Source organism: Mesocricetus auratus, unplaced genomic scaffold (assembly GCF_017639785.1).
Source record: "Mesocricetus auratus isolate SY011 unplaced genomic scaffold, BCM_Maur_2.0 Super-Scaffold_100004, whole genome shotgun sequence".
In the NCBI taxonomy this organism is placed as follows: domain Eukaryota; kingdom Metazoa; phylum Chordata; class Mammalia; order Rodentia; family Cricetidae; genus Mesocricetus; species Mesocricetus auratus.
Window position 1 is genome coordinate 42,125,203 of NW_024429189.1, and position 16,250 is coordinate 42,141,452.

At 46.4% G+C, this 16,250-nt stretch overlaps 1 protein-coding gene across 1 annotated transcript in view; it reads right to left on the reverse strand.

Moving 5' to 3' along the window:
• The window catches only part of Wipf1 (WAS/WASL interacting protein family member 1), a 103,860-nt gene extending 95,516 nt beyond the window's left edge, over positions 1-8,344 (reverse strand). The window contains exon 1 of the mRNA XM_040745596.1: positions 8,214-8,344. The gene's annotated coding sequence lies outside the window, so the exon portion shown is untranslated. The remainder of the gene's footprint in view (positions 1-8,213) is intronic.
• Positions 8,345-16,250: the final 7,906 nt, after the last annotated feature.

Consider the following 16,250-nt stretch of genomic DNA (forward strand, 5'->3'; position numbering starts at 1 on the left):
CTAAACTGAATCGTGTGTAGAGGATGTGGGGAAGCACTTTCAAACAGTGTCTGTTACTGAGACTGTGAACTACAGCTTTTGGGAAGTAATACCACGTCAGGGACCAGCACACAGAAACAAAAGCTGCTGTGTGTTAGCATGCTCAAACACACACGCAGAGCGTGTTCTCAGGACAACTACTGTTGCAGAAGAAAACTTCAAACAACACGAATGGGAAAATAAGTTACAGAATATTAATCGTTCATGCTGTAGTTGAGTTTTTATCTGGAGAGAATGTCTATGATGCTTTATCATGTTTCAAAAAATTGTAGCCTGGAGCTGAGGCTGTAGCCCATTCGTAGACCACTTGCCTAGCCACGTTTGAGGTCCTGGGTTTAATCCCTAGTGCTTTGGGAGGAAAAAAAGTCATAGACTAGAACATAGAATCCCACTTTTAGTATTAGAAACTATTTATGAAAATGTGCTTGTCAATAGTTACGTAAGCAAGAAAACATCACTACTCATATTGATTATCTTTAGGAATGGGAATTTGAAACAGAGCAGAAAACCAACTTTTTAAATACATTTTTTGTCTTTTTAAAGGTTATGTATGTGTGAGGTATATAGGTGTGTGTGTGTGTGTGTGCGCGCGCACGCGTGCGCGCGCGTGCGCGCACTCAAGCTCAAAGACATGGGGAGACCAGTCTCAGTCTCATTTTTGGGACCGGTTTCTCACTAAACCTGAAGCTCACTGTTGATGAGGCTGCTTGGCCAGTGAGGTTCTGGGATCTGCTGTCTTCCCCGGACAATGCTAGGGTTACAGGCATGCAAAGCTATACCTGATTTTCATTCAGGTGCTGGAGATTCAAACTCAGGAACTCATGCTCCACGAGACATCTCTTCAGCTAGCAGGTACACAATAATTTTGTGTGAACAAGTTAAAACTATTATTTTCAAAAAGTGACAGAGTCACGTGTTCAGCTACGACTATAGCACAAATGCTGAAGGCCTGGCCTGTTGGTGAGTAAAACTTCTCCCAAGCTCCAAGGGGGGATTGCGTTGTTTTATCATAGCAATTGGAGGTGGTCAATTGAAGGTTTCTGCACAGAAAGGAATTTTATGGTTAAAATAAGACTATAACACTACACTCACAGCTCTTTAATCATTTGAGAGTATTTTCTTCCGATTCTAGTTCCTCTTCAACACAGATTAACAGAAGAGGGGATTATACTGTTTAAAACATGAACTTCTAGCTCTCAAGCCTTCTATGCTAAGAGAAGTCCCATATACCCTCAATCTAATTTTTTGATTTGTCTCAGACAAAATGTGAATTTTGAAAATAAGCAATGCTAACACTAGGGGAAAGGACAGTGTGAGGGTTTACTGTAAAAACCCAGTATTATTTAAAACTGGCATTCTGGGTTTTCTCTTCGTCAATGCATGCATGGTAATCAGATTCCAGCTGTAATGGACACACAGGCCCTGGCTAAAGTAAATCACCTTTCTGCTTTTTAAAGTCTTTAAAAGGCCTTCAGCTATTTTGCCTATTTCTAAGTTCTCAAAAATATAATCATGAATTTTGGCACATCTGAAAGCTTGTCTCAAGGTTCCTCAGCTGGCTGTGAGATCCAGCAACAAGAACTGGTTGTTTTTGTCTTTAGTCTTGCCCCCCTAACCCCTTCCCGCTCAATCCATTTCTATAGTCCTTCCTGGAAGTCATCCCCCAGCCCGCCTAATGGCATACACATACAGGGGCTGTTGCTGGGCTGTGGTCTGTTTAACAGCGGGCTGTTTCCTTTCTCCTCTATCCAGGGCTGATCTGACTGCCTCCATTATTTAACTACCCATCCCCACAACACATGACTATTGTGGTCAAGACACTGCGCTCACTGTTTACGTTCTCAGAGAGTAAATGGCTAGGGTACATGTTTCCTCAAGACCATCAAGGTCCTCTGCAATGCAAAGCCATTCTGCTGGGGGAGGGGAGACCCAAGGTTTCCTGAGCATGATTTGATGGCTAATGTAACACTTCAAGGTGGTATTACTCTGAGTCAGTCTGTTTTCTTTGACTCTTGCAGGTCCAACTTCCTTATTCAGCATACATAGTCTCTAGAAATACTAGAGAAATACTGGAAATACAAGTGGCTGAAAAACAAGAAATTCAACCAGCTGCCCATTGGTCCATGCAGGGTCAACAGTAAATGATGACATGTATACTGCCACAGAGCAAACGGCTGGTTACGTGGGCAACGTTAGCAAAAGCTACCAGGTGAGCCGGAAGTCACAGCGGACACTAATGACTGGTTGTGAACAACCAATCGGGGACTAATGAAACACATCCCAACCTCAGAGTGCTGCCCAGAGAGGGCAGGGAGAGTATAAGAGGCCTGATGGGAGGCCTGACGGGCATGCACTGGGAGAGAAGACAGATGGACTGTACGTATTTCAAGTGACGGCCTTTGCTTGCTAGAGACTAAACATTTTAACACACATAGATATATTTAAAGGAGCACGTATCGACTGCGTATGGAAAACTGAAAATAAATGAAAATCAACTTTGACTTAAACAACTGACTGCACTAGCCCAGAAAACTGGACACGAAGCCCACATCTCACGCACACTTCCTTCCTGGGGCAGGCGCACCGTTTCCCTGACAGAACTGGTTGTGGCCCAAGTTCAAAGGAGTGGCAGGGGAGGCTGGTGCTCTTCAGCTTCTCCCTCAGGCATGCATCTCTTCACAGCTGAGCCTTCACACCCGTGTGAAGAAAAGCAGACGCAGACATCGCAGACATCACAGCAGGGGCCCTGGGCTCAGTCCCCACCTCACTAGAATGAGCACATGAATCACAGAGAGTGGGTGGAGAAATTCAGTAAGTGAAGGAAAAAGCTCTCAGCGAATGAGAGGGGACCTGAAACTGGAGGGCCAAGAAGATGGGGGGGGTCCTTATTCATTGAAAACAAAACAACAAACAAAAGTAGCTTTGATTTTGTTTCTAGAGGATAGTCCACTAGGCTGGACAGAACTCTCCATCGGGTCTGGGGTCTGTCTGCCACCTCTTCCCCTTTTCAGGAGTCACTATGGATGGGGGGAAGTAAGCTGGCCTTCTTTCCTAAAATAACTTGTATTCCTGGGCTTTTCTTATCCCAGACTTGTAGTGGGGTCCCCAGGCCTGGGTCGTAACTGCTGGATTGCTCCCACAGGATGTTCCTGGCCGTTGGCCTGTGTCACTTCAAGGGCATATTCCCACGATTAGTCAGGGACTCTTTGTCTACCCACCTGCTGTCTCCAGCAGTATTAGAGCAGAGAACATCACCTCTCAGGTTTTCCCATAATGATCGTCACCTTTTCTACAAGAGCACAAATCCCTATGTGTTATCCGATTATTTCCCACTTAGGAATGTGTAAAGATGCTCTACAGTTAAGGTCATCCATGGCGATGAATAAGAATGTCACTTTACACAGTTCACACACGGTAGAAGTCCAGTTTTAGGTCCGACATGTTTCCCAGCATAAAAATCAGAGATTTCTGCAAAACAAGGATCTGTTTTGACTCCACATGAAGGTCATTCTCCTCAACTCTGACAGGGCGAGAAATCTGCCACCACTTAACGGCCATCAATATATGAACTATTATTTCAGGGGAGTAAATGTAAAAATGGATGTTTTTAAAAAGTGGCTGCTCTGAAGATCCTGCAGTCTAATGGGGGAGACCAATGACTGCAACACAGGACAACAGAAATCAAGCACGGGGGACCCAAGCTAACGGTGACAGAAGCTGACTGACAGGAACGAGCCAGGAGAGCATGGAGCATCTCAGAGGGCCGGAGTGAGTTCCTACACTGTGTGCCACGCTTACCACAGTTACTAAAGAGGCGTGTGCAGAATGGTGCCTCCCAGCAACTTGGCTCTGCTCTTACGGAATAGCAGCAAACTCTGTCATCTCTGTCTTCTTAAGGATTTGTGACCAATCCAAAACGTCTGCAGAATTCACCATGCTAATGAGGAGGAGGCAGGGGAGGACGCCGGAAAGGCGGTCAGATGAGAATGAGAAGCATAATATAGCTGAAGCCCAGAACCAGAGAGCAGTATAGAATAAGGCTGGTGACAGAGTTATGAGTTAAAGGTGCAGGGTTTGGGAGGAGACTGCCCAGGCCTGAACACTAACCCTGTCACTAGCTATGCAGCTTAGCCTCAGGCCCACATAAACAGAAATCGCACAGGGTTGCATGAATATTAAATGAATCAGATAAAGGATATGTGAGTAGTAATGTTAACGGAAAGGAGGGAGGAAAAAGAGACAAAGGAAGAAGAAGAAGAAAAAAAAGAATGGGCTCGAGGGGCTGGAGAGATGGTTTAGCACCCACATGGTGGCTAGCAACCATCTGTAACTCCAGTTCCATGGGATCCAACATGCTCCTTTGGGCCTCCAAGGACACCTGCATTCATGTGGTGCACAGGCATACATTTGTCCAACCCCTGAATTGTTTGATTTTTAACCTGAGTCAAATCATTAAGGGAGTTAAGGAATTTCACTCACTTAAATTACTATAGTTGAGCTTAACTGCAGCTCAGTGAGAGTCTTGCCCAGCACGCCCAAAGCCCTGCATTCAAACCTCAGCACCACAAAAAGAAAAGCAAAGCTTAAACTAATATAACCGAGAGATAAAGGGGAATCAAAAGAAATGAGTTATACTAAAAAAAAGCTTATTCAAAGAGGAAAAATACAGTAAACAACATTAAATGTTACATAGTGACACATTCTTATGTAAGTCATAGCGATCAAAGCTACGGTACAAAAACTGTAGACAATTACATCTCCTGTTAATCTCACCTGTTATTCTTTCATTGAGTAGCAAAGCTTATAGCTTTTGACTCCTCAGTAGCGATGGGCAGACTCTGTAATGCCACAACCAACAATGGATCTCTGATTGCTGGGGCTGGGGTCAGCCCTGAGATCAAACTGCTTGACCTGAGGCAGGCAGCCACTCTCCACGCCCATGGGTGGAGGCTGCCGCGTGACTACCACAACGTGATAGATAGCCAGTATTTCCTGGTGCCAAAGAGCCAAGAAAGTGATGCATGCCATCCTTGCATTCCCTGTCCTTCATCTGTCCTCAAAACCTCTGCACAGGTACTGCAGCACCCACACATCAAGATTACTCCCCTTTAGGGCTGCTTAGTAGATATGACACATGGGATAGATAGGGGAGAGCCAAGAGATTGCTTCTATATGTTAACTTATTTATGCAAAAAGCAGCTGCTATATGCAGGCTATTTTGTTGTGTACTCGCTAATACTGATCATAATGTTAATGGTAACAGCCCACAAATACCAACAGCACCATTGTATACAACCTGCTAAGTATACCATGCAAGCTACCTCATATAAGCCTCATAGCAACCCCCTGTGTAGAGACCATTGCTCTCATTTGAGTGTTAAAGAGAAAAAGACCTTGTAAGACACAGCACTTGTAGCAGATGCAAGATCGAGTAGGCTTCGTGGTCAATGAAGTAACCACATGGGAACTTGGCACACATGGGGGGCTCTCAAAAAATGAAACATCTAAGGCTAGAGGCTCATTCATGTAATCCCAGTAACTGAGAGGCAGAAGGAGGAAGAGTACCCCAAGTTCAATACCAGCTTGGTCTGAATTGCAGGTTCCAGGCCAGCCATAGTTATCTACCAAGACCCTGTCAAAAACAAAACAAAACTCACACCCCTCACTCCACACTCACAGAATCAGACCTTTGTAAGCTTCTAGTCACACCAGCTAAGGACCAGATTACCCCACACTAATTCCCACATTAGCAGATAATACTACTTAACTAACTGAAGGGATTCTCTGAGTTTTTATTATTCAAAAGTATACATGAGTCAGAGTTAGTGATCTCAACCTGACTATAATTCCCACGGGGTAAAGAGTTAGGGCTGGCCAGTACAATGAGGCTCCATGAGGAAGTCCTTTGTCCCAGGGAAGTGAAACCAGGAGTGTTTCTCAACGGAAGCAGGGACGGTGGGACAGAATATGAATGTGCTTATTAATCTTTCCATGGCGAGCACATAGAAAATGATAATTGCCAAGGGGACAAACCAATGATGGACTGAGTCCCACCAGCTGCAAGTAATTTCACTCCTCGAAATCCTTAGTATTTGTTTGTACCCCTTTCCACCTTGCCTTGCAGTCATGCTGTTTCAAAACAAGGTTGCCTCCCTAATGGGAAGCATCCAGGTGCAAGCCATTCTGGGCTAAGTTCCCCTCTACCAACAGAGAGCATGACTAAATCTTCTAGCTGAGGCCCTCAGTGCTCAAAGAACAGTCAGCTTGATTCCAAATGCGACCTAATTGGCATCTGTGGGGCCCGTGGCCTAACTACGTGGGTTGCTGGAAACCAGCTGCAGAGGGCCCTCTGTATGGAAATCATTAGAAGTCTAGTAGACTCCATTGGAGGACAGGCCCCTGGAAGGCCACAGCTCTGGGACATAGACTCCCAGGTTCTTAGAAACTAAGGGGACGCAGCAACAGATGAAAATGTTCTCGTGTATTTTTATTCTTTTGGTTTCACTCTGGAAAGTGCACATCTTTAAAATTACAGCGAGTTAGGAACACACACTGTCAAAGGCGGTGGTAAAAACACACCAGCCCTGCCGCAGCTCAGTTTTGCTCCCGTGTCTTGGTGTTAGATGGTGCACAATGACTAGTTATCCGTGTCGAAATGCTTCTTGCTGTTTCATACTCCACTATCCTACCCCATCCTCACACCCTGTAGCTGAACAACTGTCAAGATTATCAGCTCATTCATTTCTGAATGCGGTTCCTTCAGTCACGGGGCAAATCTCAGGGCATCGGGAAGCAGCCAAACACACAGTAGAAAATGTATGAAACCCCTCCGGCTGGAAGTAACTTCATTCTCTCTAAACGTCCCAGAGTTTGATCCTGCCTTGCTTTCAAATCTCTTTGCTCTCCATCACATAACCTAAAAGAGCTCACGCGATTCCTAGGGAGAAAAATCTATGGCAGGGCTTGGGTAGGTACCAGAGAGGAAGGTGACCTTGCTGAGCTGCTGCTATTTGTCGGGCCATGTCTCTTCAGCCCACAGCGGTCACTCACCGATGGTGTGCAACGCCCCTAAGTCTCTGAGAGACTCGACCTCGTGAATGACAACTGACAGGTAACTAGGGTGGAGGGAGGGCACTGTCCTGAGCGCTGTGAGATGCAGTGCACACAGTTTATGCAAAATTTTCTCTCTTTTAGAAGTCAAAAGGTGCTCCACAAACTGCAACAGAAAACGTCTTTATTTATCCATTGCTGAAATAAGCATTTTTGAGGAGACAAAAATCTATCAATGACTCCAAATAAAACTGCAGTATTAAAATTGTATGGAAAGTGTTAAAAGAAAACCTACCCAGGCTGCACACGCGTCCACCGTCCCTGGTCCCCGAAGCTACCTGCAGCCCAGCATAGCAACTGGAGAGAGATGAAGGGCAAGGGAGATTTGGCCTGTCTTTGAAAACTAGCAAAGACAGGCCAAATCTGCTCACTTGAGAGAACCTGAGGGGCTAGGAGCCCGTAGTCCAGGGGTGAATATTCCCTGGAGATTAAGCAGAATCTAGTCAAGCCAGGTTCCACATACACACACCTTTTGTTAATCTGAGTTCAAAGTCTAGCCACAAACTGAGGATCTGGGTCATCCCTATTGGATTTCCCTTACACTAGCAAGTTTAGCAGTTCTTTCTTCTAAAAGGAAAGCAAACCAAAGTGGGGGGGGGGGAGCGAGACTGAAGGGAAGCTGTCCTAGACTTGGGGAGAGGCCCCGGGCGCAAAGCCCTGACCCGAGCTGGCCGCGCTTCCAGGAGCCGACAGCCACCGAGGGCGCGCACAGACTCGGGGTCCGGTCGCCTGGGAGCATTGAAGGGGGCGCCAAGTTCTGGGATCCACACGCTCCAAAGTCACCAGCCCTCGGCGGAGCCTGGGGCTGCAGATGCGGCATCCGGACATCACCGGGACACCGCGGGTTAGAATCCGGTCCCGACCGCGGGCAGCCCCGGGTCGGTGCAGCCCAGCAGCGCTCAGCAGGGAGCGCGGCGTCCAGAGCCCGGGACGGCCGCCGCCCCTTCCTCCCGCGCTGGCGGAACGGCGGGCCCGAGCGGGGATCGCGGCCCCGACATCCCTCCCGTCTGCCCCCCAACTCCGCGGACGCCCTCGTCCTGCAAGGCGGGGCGCGGCTCCCTTACCCCGCGGCGGTTCCGGGCGGCTCCTCGGCCCCGCGACGCGCGGGGCATTTTTTTCTGGAAAACTTCTCTCTGGGTCCGCAGGGCTGAGCCGGGGCGGGCAGGAAAAGCGCTCCGCGCCGCCGGGAGGCTGCGACCATCCGGGAACTTCGCCGAGATGTGAGCCCTCCCCCTCGGCCCGCGTCCTCCCCCTACGGCCCCCGCCACACGCGGCCGCCGAGGCCGCTGCTGGCCCTTCGCCCTTCGCCCTCGCCGCGCCCTGCCCGCCGAGGCCGGCGGGACCGCAGCCCGGGCTGGGCTCGCCCCGGGGCGGAGGCCGAGGGGTCCGGACCCACGTGCGCCCAGGAGCCGGACTTGGAAGGGGTATCCAACTGAGGGCGCTGTCCCTGGAGACTTCCCAGGCCTCCGGTTGGGGTCCTTTCCTCCCACCACAGGGAACCCCCCCCATTTCCCCTCCGGCCCCAAACCAGAGGGCCCCGCTTGGAGAAACTTAAACGTTCCAGTTCACTTAAAAGTTGAGTGTTAGAATAGAGTGGAGCCCACTGAGACCCAAGAGCCGCGCGTGTCCCGTTCCCCACCCGCTGGGAGCGCGCTGCTCTTCCCATGGTACGATGCCAGTCGGCTGGGACTCTTGGAGTCGTTTGTTGTTGTGTGTTTGCCACCTCCATCTGAAAACATGGAAAGACTAAAAGTGTAAAGAGAAAACCCGGACCCTTCCACGTGACCCTTGCCAGTTCTCAAAACCACCGCCATCAGGCCTCAAAGGCAAGCTAACACAAGGATGGCGCGTTAGAAGATGCGCATTTGAAAAGACAAATCGTGGTCAGCATAACAGTACAATATAAGAGCCACATTGTAAAAATACCATCATGGTGGAGCCCTCTGAGGAAAGACAGCGAAGCTTCTAGAAGGTGCTCTTCAAAATTTGGCGTTTAGGATGGCGGGGCCGTGGCTTCGGTGTTTCTGTGCGGCACCATTCCCATGTGGGTGCTCTATCTTGACATGCTTCTGGCCCATGCGATAATCCCGGAAAGACAGTGACATGGGCCAACTCTTCTAATCTCCTATTGGCTTTTTTGGTAGAGGTCCCTAAACAACACTCATCTTTTTGTTTGTTTGTTGTTGTTTTTAGGTCTCACCGTGAATTCCAGGCTGGTCACAAGCTTCCACAGTTAACTGTATTCATCCTAGGTTCATCCTATATTTGCCTTTTATTTTTGTATTTATTTAGTGCGTGTAAGTGTTTTGCCTACAAATATGTCTGTGCATCCTGTGCGTGCCTGGTGCCAGAAAGGTCATAAAATGGTTTGGAATCCTCAGCGATTGGAGTTACAGGCTGTTGGGAGCCATCAAGTAGCTGCTGGGAATCCAGCTAGTGTCCTCTGTAAGAGCCACAAGTGTTCCTAACCGCTGAGCCATTTCTTCAGTTCTGGCCACCATTCTTGACATTGAGTTTGGATCTTTTCCTGTGCTAGCAATGTGTGGTCAATAGTCTCTCTTGTTGCCAACAACACAGGGAATGCATGAGGAGGATAAACAAGCCATACCCTGCCGTGGGCTGTGGATAAGCAGTGGTAGTGCTAGCTAGGTATATTAAGTACATTAATAGGTGGCACTCTCAAATGCCAGAGAAGGGAGCTCACCTGCCTCGCTGGATCCTCACAGGAACCTTGTGAAATTAGGCACCTGTCTCTATTTTACACACAGGAGCTGTAGCTCAGGAAGCTTGGCTAACCTGCACGTGAACTTCTGAATCCACCATGCCATAAGTCTCTTGACTTCCTCTGTTCCACCTCTGGCACCAATGACCTGAATTAAGATTCCTTAGTGCTAAGCGACAAAAGAAAAACACATTGCCACATGTGTTGGTAAAGAATTGCTGGTGTGGGAGCACATCTGGCTAGAGGCTCTGTGCGAGCTTGGCTTCTGTCTCCTGGGTTCGTGCAGGACGGATGAGGGGTGCTAGGTGAACTGAGCACCGTGCTCAGCCGGGGGGTGCTGCAGAGGACCCGATGTGTCGGGTCGGCCGGGGGATGCTGCAGAGGACCCGATGTGTCGGGTCGGCCGGGGGATGCTGCAGAGGACCAGATATGTCGGGGAGCACGGTGCCTGCAGGCGGCTTTGCACCACGTGAGTGCTCAGCATATTAAATAGATGAGTCCTGAGAGCTGATTACTTTCCTTACCGACACTACACCGTATTCCAAAGCAAAGCCTTAACACAGAGTGGAATATGGTAATATTTAAACCTCTACGATAGCAAATTCAGCACCTACTTTCTCTGTGTGTTTTTCTTTCTCTCCTAAAAATATGTACTTATTCTAAACAATTTGAACATAAACATAAAACACAGAAAGTAAAAATCACCTACAATCCTATCTAGAAACCACTACTATTTATGATCTTCCATCTTTTTCCTGTGAATTTGTATTACTTTTTTTTAAGATTTATTTATTACATATATAGTGTTCTGCCTACATGCCAGAAGAGGACACCAGATTGAATTGTAGATGGTTGTGAGCCACCATGTGGTTGCTGGGAATTGAAATTAGGACCCCTGGAAGTGCAGTCGGGTGCTCTTAACTTCTGAGCCATCTCTCCAGCCCCAATTTGTATTACTTTTTAATCAGCAAAGAGGCATGGAGGTATAACTCAGTGGTAGAGTGCTTGTCTAGGATGCACAAGGTCCTGACTTGGTTACACACAGATACAAACACACACACACACACACACACACACACACACACACTCATGCAACCATACACACACACTCATGTAACCATACACACACACACAAACTCATGCAACCACACACACGCACTACACTACACTCAATAAATACTTATTGAAAGCCAGGTGAATAGGATCATGCTGTATGCTTCCTGTTGAACAATCTATTGTATTGGTTTTCTGCTTCTATGTGAAATTAACATAAATGTATCAGCCTAAAGCCACATCTATTTATTATTTCAGAGCTTTCAGTAAGTCTGAGCCTGGTATGACTGAGGTCTCTGTTCAAAGGCTGAGTTCTTGACTATGGGTGCTGGAGAGGTCTACTTCCAGGCCATGCAGGTCACTGGCAGAATTAAGTTCCCTACTGAGGTCGGTCTGAGGCACCCGTTTCCTTCCTAGCTGTCAGCCTCAAGGCTGCTGTCTGCATTCAGAAGCCAGCACAGTCTGTGCCACATGACTGATTTTCGTCTTCATGGCCAGGAACGGAGGCTCTCCTAGTAGTGCAAGCTCGACATTTTTAGCATGTTTGCCCAGGATGAGCCCTACCCTCCTAAGCCCACTGAAGGTGATCCCCCATGTTAAACCCGATGTTAATTACTTTGAAATCCCTTCAAGTAGCACCCAGGTTAGGGCCAGTTTGAATAAGTAGTGGAAGCGCTAGGGATGGACCTCTCACAGGAATGAAAGTTTACCTCCCATTCTGCTAAGTCTCAACAGATCTACTTCATTACTTTTTTTTAAGCTGCATGGTTTTCACTATATTATGTGCCACAATCCAGCCAGATGCCCCAGAAGTGGACATATATATTGCTTTAGTTGGTTTCCTGTTTCATACACAATAGCCATCCATAAACTTAAGTGCTCATGTACCTATGAAGTTCTCTAACTAGTACCCTAGCGTATAGAAATTAATACCATAACGTACGAAAACAACTCCCTCAAGACAATGGGATTCCAAATTGGGGAAGTTGAAATATTTCCAGCACATTTTATTTGCTTATGTGTGTGTGTGAAAGGAGGTGTGTCCATGCCATGACCGGCATGTGGAGGTCAGAAGACCATCTGCAGGGGTTGGTTCTCTCCTTCTGTGACATGGGTTCTGGGGATTGGACTCAGGTTGCCAGGCTCGGTGGCTAGCATCTCCACCTGCTGAGCCGTCTTGCTGGTAAAGATCTATCCTTTTGATAGATTCTGATGCTAACCCTGTTATTCAACTTGTTCAAATCGAGAAGTGCGTAAGTGACCAGTAGAGCACACTTCTGGGCGTGTCTGTGAGAACAGCAACAGAGATTTAGAACAGACACGAAGAAATAAGACTGAAGGGATGATGGGGGAAGTCCTGTACATTTGTTAATAAAGCACTGTTGAGCCAATAGGAATCTAGATAGGTGGGACTAGGAGTCCAGGAGGATTCTGGGAAGGAGAAACAAGGAGAGTCAACATGTAACGCCATGGGGTAGGAGCCCGGAACTATTCTCCGGTAAGAGACATACTTAGATTAACAATTATGGGGTAATTACTTAAGTCAGAGCTAGCCAGTAAGAAACAAGCAAGGCCAACAGCTTCATAACTAATATAGCCTCCTGTGTGTTTATTTGGGACTGATGCGGCTCTAGAACCAGGCTGGCGGGAAGGCTTCTCTCAAGGAAAAGGTTTCCCTCAACAAAATGGTGATCAGGAGTGGGATCATGAATTTCCTCGCAGAATGACAAAAGCTTTAAAGGAATTTTAGAAACAGAAGAATGGAGAGAAGCTCAGATTTTTCGTAGCAGCATTTTCTCAGGTGGGCTCTGTTTTGTTAGCAGCAAGCAGAGACTCGCGGCTGGCTTAAGTTAGTCTTCCTGACTCGGCATTAAAAGAAAAAAAAACCCAGCAAGGTTGTTTTAAGAGACTCTGCTAACGATTTAAAGGTGTGTACGTACAGTTGGAAGTGGCAGCATTTGCTGGATGTCAGCATGGACTGAGGCGGTAAACTGGAATTACGCTTACGCCCACCATCTTGAAAAAAAAACCCGGCAGTTTAAACAGCCGCAGTTTTAACAGATAAGACATGTGGCCAGAAAAACATAAAGATTTACAGTAAAGTCAGACTTGGATGAAGAAAAACCTCTAAAGGTTTACAGTGTGTTTAAAAAAAAATACGTAAGATCGAGAGAGAAAAAAAAAAAAAACGACAAAGTGGTGACTAAGTAGAGAAGCCGGCTCTGTTGGCGCACGCCGGTCACGCCGGTAGAAATTGCTCCAGAGGCAGAGGCAGGCGGATTTCCAAAGAGAAACCCTGTCTCAGAGAAAAATAAATAAAAGTAATAATAGATAAATAAATAAGCCATGCAAAGATGGAAAATACACAGAGTCTGGATGCTATACGCTATTGTGTTTTTCAGTTTTTTTCATTGCTCAGGAAGGAACTGCTGCTAAAGTACACTTGATTATAAATACTGCTAAATTAATCCAATTTCTATCTTTTAAAAATGCCTTGATCTCAAAATTTAAGTATAAGGATATGTTACTCGGAAAAGGAGTTTTAGTTTATGTTTCCACAGAAAATGAAAAGCTGAGGATTCCTTCCAGGCTTCTGTGGTTTGATGAACCAAGACCCCCGAAACAGTGGGCCAGGCGTTTCAACAATTGAGACAGCTAAGATGATGGAGCTTTACAGACCACGAAAATAAGGACTTATACAGGTTTCTGAGTTTTGTCATGATCCCCATGGTATGAACAGCGCCCCCTTCCAGCATGAAGCAGTTTGGAATGAGCGACGTCCTAATTCCCATCTTGTTTATAAACTTGTTTTCATTTAAATGGGATTGTTTATAATTGGTTAATGATCACAACCAATCTCTTCTTAAAGAAAAAAAAGGGATTATGGTATGGAAATGAGTACTTTGTATTGGTATGGTTTTCATTTATTGATACAAATTCAAGGTCAATTTTGTGATATGTATATTTCTCCTCTTGATTAAGTATTGTGCTTATACTGATCTTTTAAAATGTAATGTGTAATTACATACAGATTATAGATAGTTACTTATAATAGTTAGAACTTATAGTTAGGTAAGTTAGGTTTTCTAGATAGATGGAGATGTATTTCAGACAGATAAACAGTCTTCAAACCTCTCAAAGACCTTCAGAAAATGGCATTTAAAATGGTTTAGGGATTTTCTTGACAATGAGAAATGTCTGCTCCTGGCAGCACCAATTATGTCTGAGAAGAAGATGGGCATCGAAGAAACTTGTTATGGAATTTGCTTTCAACATGGCAAGATTAGCCATTTTGGCAAGAAACTGCTCTCGCCTAGACTGCTTGACTGTTGTTGTATAATCTGGACATGCAGGACCCACAGGAAAGTGACTGTTGAACTCAGTCTTACAGGGTTCCTGCTTCATGGAAGTGTCTATCAGACTTTCTACAGGACAGAGAAATGACTGACAGACTGCCAGTGCAGATGGACAGTTTGAAATTTCCTGCTTTGCTGAGAAGTGTTCCAGACACATTGTGGCCTATGGGCTGAAGATGGATGCCCCAACGTTACAGAGGAACTTCGGGTGACTGTCCAGACAGTAAGATATCTCTGTCAATCCTAGTGTTTATATATTATCCTTCTGTGGTCTTTGATGGAGTTGAAGACAGATAGTTATAATTATAGTTTTCCTTAGTTATGATAAAAGATAAGCTACATATAGAACTTTGGACTCACAATGATGGGATGGATGATATTTTCTGTAAATCTTGCTAAAATATTGTAACTATGTTCTTACTTGATAATTGTTCTGTCATATACAATTGGACTATGTTAAAGTTAAGACCTTTCCTTTTGTTTAAACAGAAAAGAGGAGATGATGGGGGAAGTCCTGTACATTTGTTAATAAAGCACTGTTGAGCCAATAGGAATCTAGATAGGTGGGACTAGGAGTCCAGGAGGATTCTGGGAAGGAGAAACAAGGAGAGTCAACATGTAACGCCATGGGGTAGGAGCCCGGAACTATTCTCCGGTAAGAGACATACTTAGATTAACAATTATGGGGTAATTACTTAAAGCAGAGGTAGCCAGTAAGAGACAAGCAAGGCCAACAGCTTCATAACTAATATAGCCTCCTGTGTGTTTATTTGGGACTGATGCGGCTCTAGAACCAGGCTGGCGGGAAGGCTTCTCTCAAGGAAAAGGTTTCCCTTAACAAAGGGATGGAGAGGACTCGGTGTTAAAGAGCACTTGCTGTTCTCCCAGAGGACCCAGGTGCAAAAGCCAGCCTCAGCTTGGTGGCTCACACTCTCTCTAACTCCAGTGCCCTATTCCGGCCTCCTGGTGTACTGCATACATGCATGCCAAATACCCATACACATAAAATAAAAATAAATAAGTCCTCAGAAATAAGACTGGAAAGCTTGTAGTTTGCTCAGGCACATTTAAAGCTGTGGGTAAGCAGGACGTGGTGGCCAAAGAGATTAGAACTAGAAGGAAGCCATGGACCTTGAACCAGTATAAAAGGTGCTGGGTCCTGCACAGGTTGCACCTGGAAACCTGACTCGGGTGGCAGGAAACTGAAGAAAGGACAGACACACAGACACACAGACACACATACGGGAAAGCTGGGGTTGGGTGGGCTGTGCATAGTCTGATGGGGCCACCACAACTACACCACAACCCGGAGCCTCTGCAACACAGAAGGAGGAGTCAGCTAGTCTGAGTCTCTGTAGAGACGCAGTCATCAGGAGGAAGAAGCTGCAGTTGTTAGTTTTTGCACACACTGGTATACAATTCGCAAACTCCCTGGATTTGCTTTGCCATCCCTCTGAGTCTTATCTGCGGAAGGCTTGGGCACACTCATGGATCCGAGTCATTGGAGTCTGACATGGCTGTGTCCGTGTCAAACAATACTCAAGGCTCCCTTGGCTTTCCACAGGGAAGAAAGATCCTTTGAGGGTGTCTCAGAAATTGGCCAAACCCATTTGTTATAGGATCAGTGACTAAAACAGTAAACTCATTTGGAATACTTGCCTTTGAGAAGAGAGCTTCTGAATTGTCCCACTTGCCCAGAGGTACCTAGGGAATTGTTACCCTCGGAATAGTTTGTTCAGCCATCCGGGTACTCAGAGGCTTCAGTGTGGTCCAGGGGAGCTCAGCTACATTGCTAGCAGGCAGGAGACCTTGGCATTGTCCACTGGTTTGGGGGTTTACAGAAGGCAAGAGTAATGGGATCATGGAGACTTACACCCAGGTTTCAGAGTGAGAGGCCAGACAGTGTGTAGCAGGCTCGGGAAGTGTGCAGGCAGCCCCTCAGAAGGTAATGCATAAAACTGAAGATGTGT